An 11,131-nucleotide genomic window follows, 5' to 3' on the forward strand; every position below is an offset into this window, starting at 1 on the left:
TCGGCCATGGCAGAAAGCCCTATGATACGACAATCGTCATATAGTGCGTGTGGCCCAGCCTCACTCCTTTGGAAGTTCTGCCCATTGGACACAAGCCTTTACCGTCAGCCAGTTAGCAGCCCCGCTTCTGTCTTAACTATGTTTCAACAAAGCTTTAACAGCTACAGTACATGATGCCCTTACACCATCACTCACTGTGATTGTATGGGAATTATTTCATATCTTAACTTCTTTGACTTCCATAGATTCTACATGAGATCTAGAGAACGTGAGGATGTGTTCCCGCACGGCTGCCACTAACCACTAGTTTTCTATCCATTCATTTATTGACTGTTTTACTGATTCATCTCAATGATTTACTTTCCGAAAAAAAATCGAATTGACCAATTCATTCAACTTAATATTGATCTAACAAGCTGCAAGTCAGTCCATACTGCAGCACAATACAAAATGTAAGCAACGGTTCACTTCGTGCAAAACCGTTGCTTTAAACTGGCAACTCCAACATGATAAAATACATTCTTAAAAGAAGGCTTATTATTTAAATAAGCAGTGCCAGTTTCTGTTTCTATTAAAGCCCTTAAAAAGTAAAAAGTAGGCTCATGTCTGCATGTTAAGCAACATGAGAAAAAGGGAGATAAACAAATGTTTCACAATTACTTACGATATATGTATATACGTAAATGTGTATATGATGTCGATGTATTGCCCAGCCCGAGCTACACTGATACATTAGCCAGGTCAATATGTCAGCCACTATTTCACAATTTACAATATTTCAGTTGGTCATGTAACGCTTGTATCTATGGAGACCAGGGGTGTGCATCAGCAGAGTGAATGTCGGTTCCTAGGTCGTCAAATGTGCAAGCGAACGTAGAGCATTAAAGTAGGACTGCACAATAAATCTCACTTTTTTATTGAAATTGCAAGAAGGCATACTGCAGTTTTCAAATCGCAGTACAGCGCTATATTAGTAAAAGGCAAAATGTGTGTCAAAATACAAAAATGTCATTGTTCTACAGACTTAAGACTTAAGAAAACATATTTCTTTGGTGCACATCCGAGCAACAATCCGCTGATCACCCTCCATTTGAATCTGATTTTGGTAAATAGATCTGACATCTGTTCACCACCGAAGACGAGCAGTCCATCGCCTCCTCCGGAAGTTTAAAGACTGACATGTTGAGCGTCCAAAATTGGAGGTTGAGGACGCTTCTTGTGCGGGAGCGTCAAGTTAATGCAGCACTCTGACGGTTATAAGTCTGAACAACACCTGCAGCGACCTCTGACCCCTGACTTGCCTCCGGGACACCCAGGGAGCTTCTCATTTTCCTTCTCTCTTGTCGTTCTGCAAACACATGCTGTTTATCCTGAACACCTTACAGTAGCATCGGTGCACCCAGCATGGGTGGTCCCAACAGCAAACCTCACTTAGTTCATTAGTGCGAGTCGGTGCTCTGTTCAGCCCACTGAGCTCCACAGGACACGTCTGCCTCCCTCCCCTTTTCATTTTATTGTCTCTACAGTCAAACCTGTCTGTGATGTAGTTTAGTTTACTGGGCTACAGTGGCGTGAAACACTTCTGGTTTGTGGTCGTATGTGAGCTTTGTTACTGTGGTTTTGTAGGGATCCTTTGTTAACCACTGAGAGTTGCTCGTGGTGGCTGATTTGGCAACGGTGGACTTCAGCTTCCCAGTTCTGTTCTATTAGTCTCACACAAACTGTAGTGCAGCCTGGGGTTCTTTTCAATAGCAACTGCAAAAATGGATTGGTCAATGACGTTCAATGGGTCTGATGTACAAATACTGCATTACAGAAAAAGACCGTAAATGATTGTGGCGCCTCGACTAAAACTGGGACAAACAATTGTTTTCATTGTCAGTTAACCTGACCGTTATTTTCCCGATTTAGTGCCTGTAAATGTAAAAACCAAAAAATCCAATTACCCAGCGCGACCTCTTCAAATGTCTTGTTTTATCTGACCAGCAGTCCAACGCCAAAAGATAGTTCGTTTTCAACTATATCATTCCAAGAAATGTAGCAAATCCTTGCATTTGGCTGGAACCAGAGAATGTTTTCACTGAAATTATTAATTGATTGTCAAAATAGTTGATTCGTCGCTCTATTAATCAGTAAAAATCAACATATATTGGCATGAAAATATCACATATTGTTACCTGGATGATACAAAAGATTATAACCGTATTATATGTAAATAATGGCCGACCTTTCTGTCAACTTGGTGCAATCAAATTCAAACGTCTTGTTTTATCTGACCAACAGTCTAAGACCAAAAGAGATCCAGTTTATAAAGATATATAACAAAGATAAGCAGAAAGTGCTGGCATTTGAGAGGCTGGAACCAGAAAATGTTTGACATTTGTGATAGAAAAATGTCTTAAACTATTAATCAGTCATCACAATGGCTGCCTGATCAATCCGCTTAATAAATGAGTTTACTACTTGTTTCCCCAGCCCACTGTTAGGAGGTGTTCGAGCAGAGAGGCTGCAGCTGCCCGTAGTGCTGACTATAGATGGACAGTCGGCTGTGTCCACAGATTGATGCCAACTGGAGCAACAGTAGTAGCTCGTGGCGCGGCAGTGTAACTGGAATGACTCAGCCTTACGAGCATGTCATGTCTGCTGAGTGTGATGCACCGTCCTTGCGTGATAGTTCCCTTAAACACACTCCACGTTGTCTTAACATTTCATCTTCTGCTTGCATTTTCTTGCACAAGAGTTCATTTCTTAGAAATGTAGCTTTTCTTCAACTTTTTAAAAGAAAACACGCTGCATGAAAATTCTGCCTCCCAGAATCCAAACGTTTTATAAACAAAAAACACAATGTCAAAATGTCAAGACAAACTGCAGTTTAGAGGCAAAATTTAAAAAAAAAAACTGTTATGATAAAATATGAATAAATTTAATTCAAGAAAGAAATGGCAAGAATCCACTTTAAACAGAATATTCAGAAATCTAACCGGCGAGTTAGCCTCCTTTTCACTGTCAAGTTGTGTTTTTACAACATGTGCAGCTTTGCCTCTTGAAAGATATTTATGCATTTTTCACTGGATTCCTTCTCAATGGCCAGACAGCTTTCTCCCTTTTCCTTCTTTTTATTTGATCAGGTTCAGCAGTTTGGTTTAATAGATCAGGTATTTAGTTCTATTGACTCCATCAGTCATTGGGTTAAAAAAAATTCTAGTACACCCAAAAATAAATAAATGTTAAAAGGCAAACTATATGCATTTGTAATTATTGCAAAATAAAGAATACATTCAGCATAATACAAAAACAAACCATAATGACCAAGCCTCTCTACCGGGACAGTGTCCTCTCTCTGCAGTCTATGTCGAGGCTCACTGAGTTTCATAAGCTGCACACTCACTTAACCTTGTACGGCAGTCGTGAGACACGGTCCTCATGTTTCATCAGAGTGAAATAGTGCTTCAATACAAATCAAAGTGATGGTAGGTATGAGACAGAGTTTGTCTTCTTGCCGTGTTCATCCACTCGCTGAGCGTGATGTGTTGTGTGATTGTCCTCAGGGTGGCCTTTAATAACACTCTTAATAATCGCACAGGTTGACGATACATTGTTTGACATGAGAAGGATTTACAGTATGCATAGCGGGGGGGGGGGGGGGGTTATCCGGAAAATCCTACTGTGGAGATTCCCAAAAAAAGGCAAGGCTGTCCCCTTTCCCAGCAAAAAGAGCCATTTGGCCGATGTCCACATCGTTGGGAGGAAGGTATGTGGATAAAGAAGGACTCCTTCAAACACATGGGGACAGCAGTTGATGAGGCCTTTTTTTATTAAGGAAGTGGACCGGGGGTCCTGTTCCCCTTCCTACTCTGACTTTGGAGGATCCTTATCTGAGTTGGAGGACAAGCGCTGAGGCGACACCATGCTGAGGCTGTGGTAGGTAACTGGGGGAGGTGGATGATGTCTTTCTCACTGCTCCATGAGTCACAGTTCCCCTCTTATCACCTCAGTCAGTCGGCTTTACTCACTCTTCGGCTGTGACTTCAGGTCAGAGTGGACTCCACTGGGGGGTTTAGATCCATCTGAGTCATGGTTCTTCACAGTGGTGGTGGGTTTTGATGGATTACCTTTTGGTGATGACGCTTAGGCTCCACCGATGCACCATGCAGGCCCTGTAGATGGTTTTGTAGCTGAGGATGCATTGAACTTCTTTTCTCCCCCCCCCTCCTCCCCCTCTGGTTGTTGTTCAGGTCACTGCAAAGAGGAAGTTCCTTCACCTTCCTCACCCCAGGACGACAATGGGACTTCGGTCTGGTGAGTACGGGCCTCGTGTTCATTTTGTTGCAGATCGTATTCAAGACATTCGGTTTATTGTTTATCTATTAGCAGAGTGGCGACTGTCAGCTCTACCTGACAGAAAGGGGAGGAAAAAATGTGCCAGGTGGTCCAAAGCCAAGACAATTACCTCCAGGCTTTATTTACTTCATATTCAATATACAGTACTTGCATGATGTACGCACTTTTCATGCATATTTACCGCCTGCACATTCCTGCAAGCTGGCTTTGGGCTGACTTCTGTCCTGTCATGGGGGCACCGCTTCCCGTCGTGACGACGTGTTTTGGCTTTAAATCTCGCCTCTGAGTTTTTCAACAAGGTCTCGGAAATGGCAGCGCTGTTCATTGTCACGCCGATTGGACGGCAGCTCCCTGTTGGCCGGCGGCCATCCAGACTGGAGGACAAATGTCTTATTTATTAGAACGTCCTCACACTGAGCATGTTGAGCATTGCGCTCCACACAAGGTCTGGGGTGCGTCGCCTTGAACGCCTAATAGGTAGGGAATACAGAATTGAAGTTTTAGTGCTACTTATTCAGTCGTCAATATGTCCTGTTATGAATAAGGATCAAGTTTCTTCTGGTCCTGATCCCAATCATCCCAATCATACTCCTTGAATATCAGGTATCTGCCAATATGAGTTTGCTCTGGTACTTCAATTTCCCAAATTAAACATGTATCTGACATATTGAAATAACCGCTGTGGTCTTCTAAATTCAGCCGACTTCTGACTCTTCAGTTTTCTACTGTACCGAAATGTACCGAACCGTGGCTCCACTGTATCGTACCGAACCCAACCGTGAATTTTGTGAACCGTTACACCCCTTATATATATATATATATATATATCTCTATATTCTCCAAGTCAACTGGTTATTTGAATGTTTTTGGTTCGATGCCTGTGGTTAAAACAAGCTTTTTATGTTTTGTTCTACGTGTCTTTAAAAAAGCGGTTCTTACTACAAAATGCCTTTCCAGCCTTGTAGTGTGTACCCACTCTCATGTAACCATGTTGTAGTCTGTTTATAGCCGAGCATGAACTCTTTACTTCTGCTGATTGCATTCACGCTTCAAGAAGGATTAAAGTGGTGTTCAGTTGTGATCAGTTGTGAAGATTATCTTGCTGGACAAAACATGTACGTTTCTATAAAAGTTTGTTTACTACAGGAGCTTATTTTCTGCATTAATCCAAAAGCCAAGATTCCCATCGGCTTTTTGTCGAGGGAACCAGTGCGATGACAACTTCCTGGTTGGCCTACAAACATGCATCCTCCCTGCAGCTCTCTATAGTCTCCATGTCCTCTTTGAGATTCAGACTTCTTGGCACATGGTCTGTCCGTGTGGACGTTTCCCGTTATTGTGATCTATAACCGCATTGTTGCAAGTGCAGCTGTAGTTGGAGAGCACTATCCATCCAAAAGCCTTGTTTCACTGTAATGGCCTTTATACTTAACCTTCACAGCAATCGCCAGCCTTGATCCTCTGGTTTTTCAAATGCCATCAGTGAATCTACAAAGTTGGCTCCACATTCCAGGACAACTGTCCCTGAGTATATCGCCATCGACCGTGATGACTGTTCTTCTGAGGCTCCCTCATGGCTGAACAGGGCCTGCTCATGTTAGCCAGAGACCAAATGTTGGATAAAGGAAATCCAGCCTGCTCCGATTTCTTATCCAGCCCCGTGCCATGAAAGCATAATGGCCTACAAACCGCCACCTCTGATAGACCAGCCCGCTTGCGGTTTTACAGTCGGCCCTAAATGAGACGCGCTGATTAGGAGCAGAAAAAGAGCGAGCCGATTACACGGCGAGCAGCGTGACCGAGTGGCGAGGCCTTCCAGTTTTTCTTTTGCCTGAAACATAATCCATCGGCGGTCTGAAAGCGAGGTTTTGGAGAGCGAGAAGGCCGACGGCTCTTTATCTTGTGCCAGCCTGCTGCTTTTGATTCGCAAACGTGGCACGCTTAAAAAAAGCATGTGGACCTCGTTAGCTCACCCTTTCAATCCCCCCCGGTTCTATCTGTCGTCTATAAATCTACCGAACAGCTTGCAATAAAAGAATCCTGGAAGTGTCTTTGGTCTCGTTGCCCTTCTTATCTCAACCCACTGCCACTTTAAGGTGGAAGCTTTAGCCAAGGCTTTGTATAAAGTTTAGCCACGTCGTTGGGCTTTGAAGTGGTTGGGGGGGGGGTGCATTCAGGCGAACCTTGGAAGCGGGCGAGGCAAGCATTCCCTGGGCGCTTGGTGCGTTCGCTCAGACTACATAGGGTATGAGGCCTCGAGGGGCTTTTCTGTCACGGGCGAGAATGTGAGTCAGGTTTCCAACCTGATGCCAAGGTGGAGCAGATCAAACGAGACTGGCGTTTGGTGGAATGTGAAGGTAATTAACAGACATAGCGAGAGTCTGATTCTGGGCTTTTTCTTTTTCTTTTTTTGTCTCCTCAAGCAACAAGTTCAGGCGGCCAGAGATGTCAGCCTCGAGAGAGTGGCCCGTCTGATGAGCAGCATTCCAGCTTTTAATCGCATGATGTGATTTTAATGTGGCTGTCGCGTCGGACTTTTCACGGAAAACATTGATAATGATGGTGGGAAGGCCCATCTCCACAGCAATTTGTGTCTAAACCAAGGCCGACTTCTTCAACCACTGACTGTCTGGTGATTCCTCAGCATTTTGCAGGAACCCTTGATAACACGTAATGCATCCAACGTGCCGCTCATCCATTTCAATGAGAGATCCCGGTGCAGCTGTATCATCAGCAGCACTTTGATGTTTGCACTGCAGCTGCTCCGCGCCTCTTAGTAGTTGATAACACGTGTTTAGTAACATGATTTTTTTTTTATTGGCTCTTTGTGATGTGATCCAGGCTTTTGACAGGCAGGGCAAGTAAAATGCCCCGTCGGGCTAGTGAGCCAACTAAGTTGTTGGATCGGGCAAGTGGTCAAACAGAATTAATCACACTGTTTTTTGTTTCTGGAGCTGGTATTCATGAGCTGAAGCGCAAAGCGAGCATTTCAACTATCCTGGAGACAGGAGTTTAGTTGGTTGGTGTAAAAAGATGTTTGCAAAACTCAATATTCATTTACTTAAAGAAAGAATAAACATGACAATTAGTTTAGGTCTTTGTTGTTTGTCGATAACTGCTAATAAATTGGACAATTTGTATCGGGGCAAGTGTAAATGGAAAGGTTGAACTTTTTTCTGGACTCATAAGTTACTCATGCTTTAACTGTCATCTACACGTGACTGAGATGGAGCCAAACAATGGCGTGCCTACATCCTTCACTCTCTTACGGTTGAACTTACTGCACTTGTGTTGGCAGAACTGTTACACAACCGACGCTGCCAAAGCCTTTGAATGTTGAAATTTGAATTTATATTCAAACCAGTCTCTCCGTCTTTGTTTTAGTGTTTCTTTCTTTACCTCCCTCCACCTTTTCCTGACCGCACAGCAACTATCGATCTTCCTTTTCACCAAACTGTACGAGGTTAATGTTTCTCAGCTCGCTGGGTTGGAATGAGCCGTTCATCAGGTCAAAGGATGGCTTTTTCTCTGAAGTGCATGATGTCATATGAAACGGCTGTATTGTTAGAGGCTTGTTCCTCTGCCTGCTGGACTCTTTCAGCCGGCCGGTATCTAAACACAGCAGAAGCAAAACCCACTCATTGTCTGTCTGAAAAGCGCTGAAAGGTGTTTGTGGTATTAGCTCATTATGGCTGCCGTGTTTATGTTGTCTGTGTACATCATCGAGCTTTTATGTAAGGCACAAATCTGTCAGTGTCTCCCCAGATGAGTAACAAAGCAGCCGTGTGTGTGTGTGTGTGTGTGTGCGCGCGTAATGAGCAGATACGAGGGGGGGTTGTGTTTGTTGAGTCAGAGTGTTTACGTTGAACTCGGCCCAGCATTTGAACGAGTCTCTGCTCGGAGCGTGTTCTTCCATCTGCGAGCTGCTGACGGAGGGATTTCCAAAGGTGGAGGAGCAGGACGGCTCGTTTTCTTCTCCTTTTGTCCCGCCGCGTCCGTTTTTCGCACAGAGATTACTCTCAGGTCGTTTTTTTATCTCCATGTGTAAGACCTGAGCTTAAGGCAATATTTAACTTGGATGGGAGCGTTCATACTTAGCATGCACACTTCAGGGACAGCAGGCTGCAGACTGACCCGCCATTCAGGCTCAGTCTCAGTGGACCTTTACCTGAGCTAGTACGAGCGGGATTCTTCTCACATGTACAACTTCTGCACACACACACACACACACACACACACACACACACACACACGCAGAAGATTACTGACCAATCAGCAATGTCTGGGAGATGTATGTTGAGCAAAGAGCTGCTACAAAAGAACACGCTTAAATGTCTGGTTTACCTATTCAAGATAATAGAAGGTGATGGCAGTAAAACTGGTCAGGAATGCGTAATTTCACTCTTCTTACTATTTCCGGATGAGGCCTGTGCTGCTTTTAAAGAGTGGGTCCCCAGATCTAAAGTTTAGGAAACACTGGTGATTTTCAGATCAATTAGATGAAGTACTTTAATAAATATAAGATATTACCTTCGCTGGATGAACCAAAAACAGACATTCCTGTCTGTTCTTTCATCCATTAACAATTTTTCAACTGTTTAAGGATGTCACGATACAAGAAATGTAGAAATTGATACCAATACCCCATAATTATCAATACACAATTCAGTACAACAGTAATGATTTCAACCCTTGCAATGGCAGTGAAAACCATCAAAACTTTGTTATAGTCATGTATAGTTATTTGCATAAAACACACAATTCAGATGATTAGAAAATAAATGATTGTCTTTCTATTTAAATATTTGCTTGATTAAACAAACTGACATTAGTATGAAGGATGTATTGTAAGCTGCTTAGAGCTAGTGGTTAGTGTTAGGAAGTAAAACCGGTCATAATTCTCTCTCTCGTCTCTATTATATAATGCTGTGAAAACATCTCCTTTAAACAACTGGATTTATTCAAGTGTCTCACCAAAAACGACATTTTACAAGATTTGAACACATCATGATAACGTTCCAGTTTAACTTGGCCCAATACTCATTTTGACTGAATAGTACTGAACGCATCATAATGTAACTCAATGGAACCTTTGTTAACCTCAGCGGTTTGCTTTGTTATTGTCGAATAAATCAATCAGAAGATCAGCACGACACTAAACCCCAAGTTGCTCCCGGATGCTGTGTGAGTGAGTGTGAATGGTGCTATACAAATGCAAGTCAATTATCATTACCATGACTGTGCTGCTAATGTTCACTATCTCTCTCTGTTGTTTTGCCATTGTCTTGGTGCCAAAGTATCACTTATCGTGACATCCCGAACATCCTGATATTGATGTGTTTCCCGCAATGTTTAATAGTGGAGGCGCCTCACCTGAAATAAACAGTGCCGTTGCTGTTGGATTCATTACATTTTCATAGAATGTAACATGAGCTTCATTAGGCTTACATTGAACCCACATTTAATAAGTGATATTGCATCATCACCATCTAGTATTTACTTTGATAATGATCTGTCAGGATCCGCCTGATTGGGTTCACCTGGAGATAACCATGTACATATGTGGTGATCATGTCATCCATAACACCCACCCTTAATGGTTAATGTTGACAGAATTACTTAAAGTTATAAAATTGATGGTCTAATCCCGTCCCTTTTGTTGGAGAATAAATGTGTTTTAAAAAGTCTTTGTAGCCTTTAGAATGGGGAGTGAGCCTTAATTCAAAGACATTTTAACTTTATATTATATTATTACATTTGATGTGTACATAAAGCCATATATATATATATATATATATATATATATATATATATATATATATATAAAAACCAGGTTTGCTGTGAAGTGAACTACAGCATCTTTTGTTACGTGCCATTAAGGCTAACGCAGTTGTAGAGCACACGGCTCTTAAATTGTTACGTATGTGGGAAAGCAAACAGGTTGGCCCGCCACAGAGGAAATGCCCTACACAAACAAACACATTATTCATCGCCAGCCGCCCCTGACCACTACGTGTCCATTTTGTCCCTCCTCGCCTCGCTGGTCAATCAGGTCTTGACGTCCTGCGTGTCCAGACAGAAGCAGTCTGGCCCTTCGTGGTTAATGGAGCAACAGTAACAGAGCCCCAGGGGTCCCAAAGGCCACCAGGCCAGTCTGCTGTTCTCACCTGCTAACTGACTCTCCCTGACTGACAGTCCACATGCAGGTGTTAAAGCATCCCACAGTTTAATTAACCCCTTCCTGTTCCTAGAAGGACCTCCAGCCGTGTCTGTTGTGGCTTTACAATAGAGCTACTCGGGCAATGAGCATAATTGGCCTGAAGTAAGAGCGGGGAATGGGGTGGCTGTAAAGTGCTTTACTTGTTCATCTCATATTGACAAGGATGTGTACTACAGCACAAAGCAGAGAAAACGTGTGTTACTATGTGGCACTCCAAGAATGTGAGAGCCCATAATCCCAATCTGAGATCATTTTGTACATATTTTGTAAGAGAGCTCAACAATCTTTAGTGCAATTATAGAACAGGGTCCTCATTACAGAAGAATGTCCGAACTGCTTGGCCTTTCTTAACTTAAGTTTCAAAGATCTTCCTATTACAGAAATGATTCTTAAAGTCATGGCTGTGTCCTATCCAGTCTTGGACCTCCTACCTTACTTAATTTAAGAAATCCTAACTTTAAATGTGATTCTTCAATCGACAAACCCCACTTTTAATTGTGATTTGTCATTTATTTATTGTATTGACATTTAAAGCACCAATCAAACTGATTGATTAGCCTTTCAATTGTA

Source organism: Melanostigma gelatinosum, assembly GCF_949748355.1.
Source record: "Melanostigma gelatinosum genome assembly, chromosome: 22".
NCBI lineage: Eukaryota > Metazoa > Chordata > Actinopteri > Perciformes > Zoarcidae > Melanostigma > Melanostigma gelatinosum.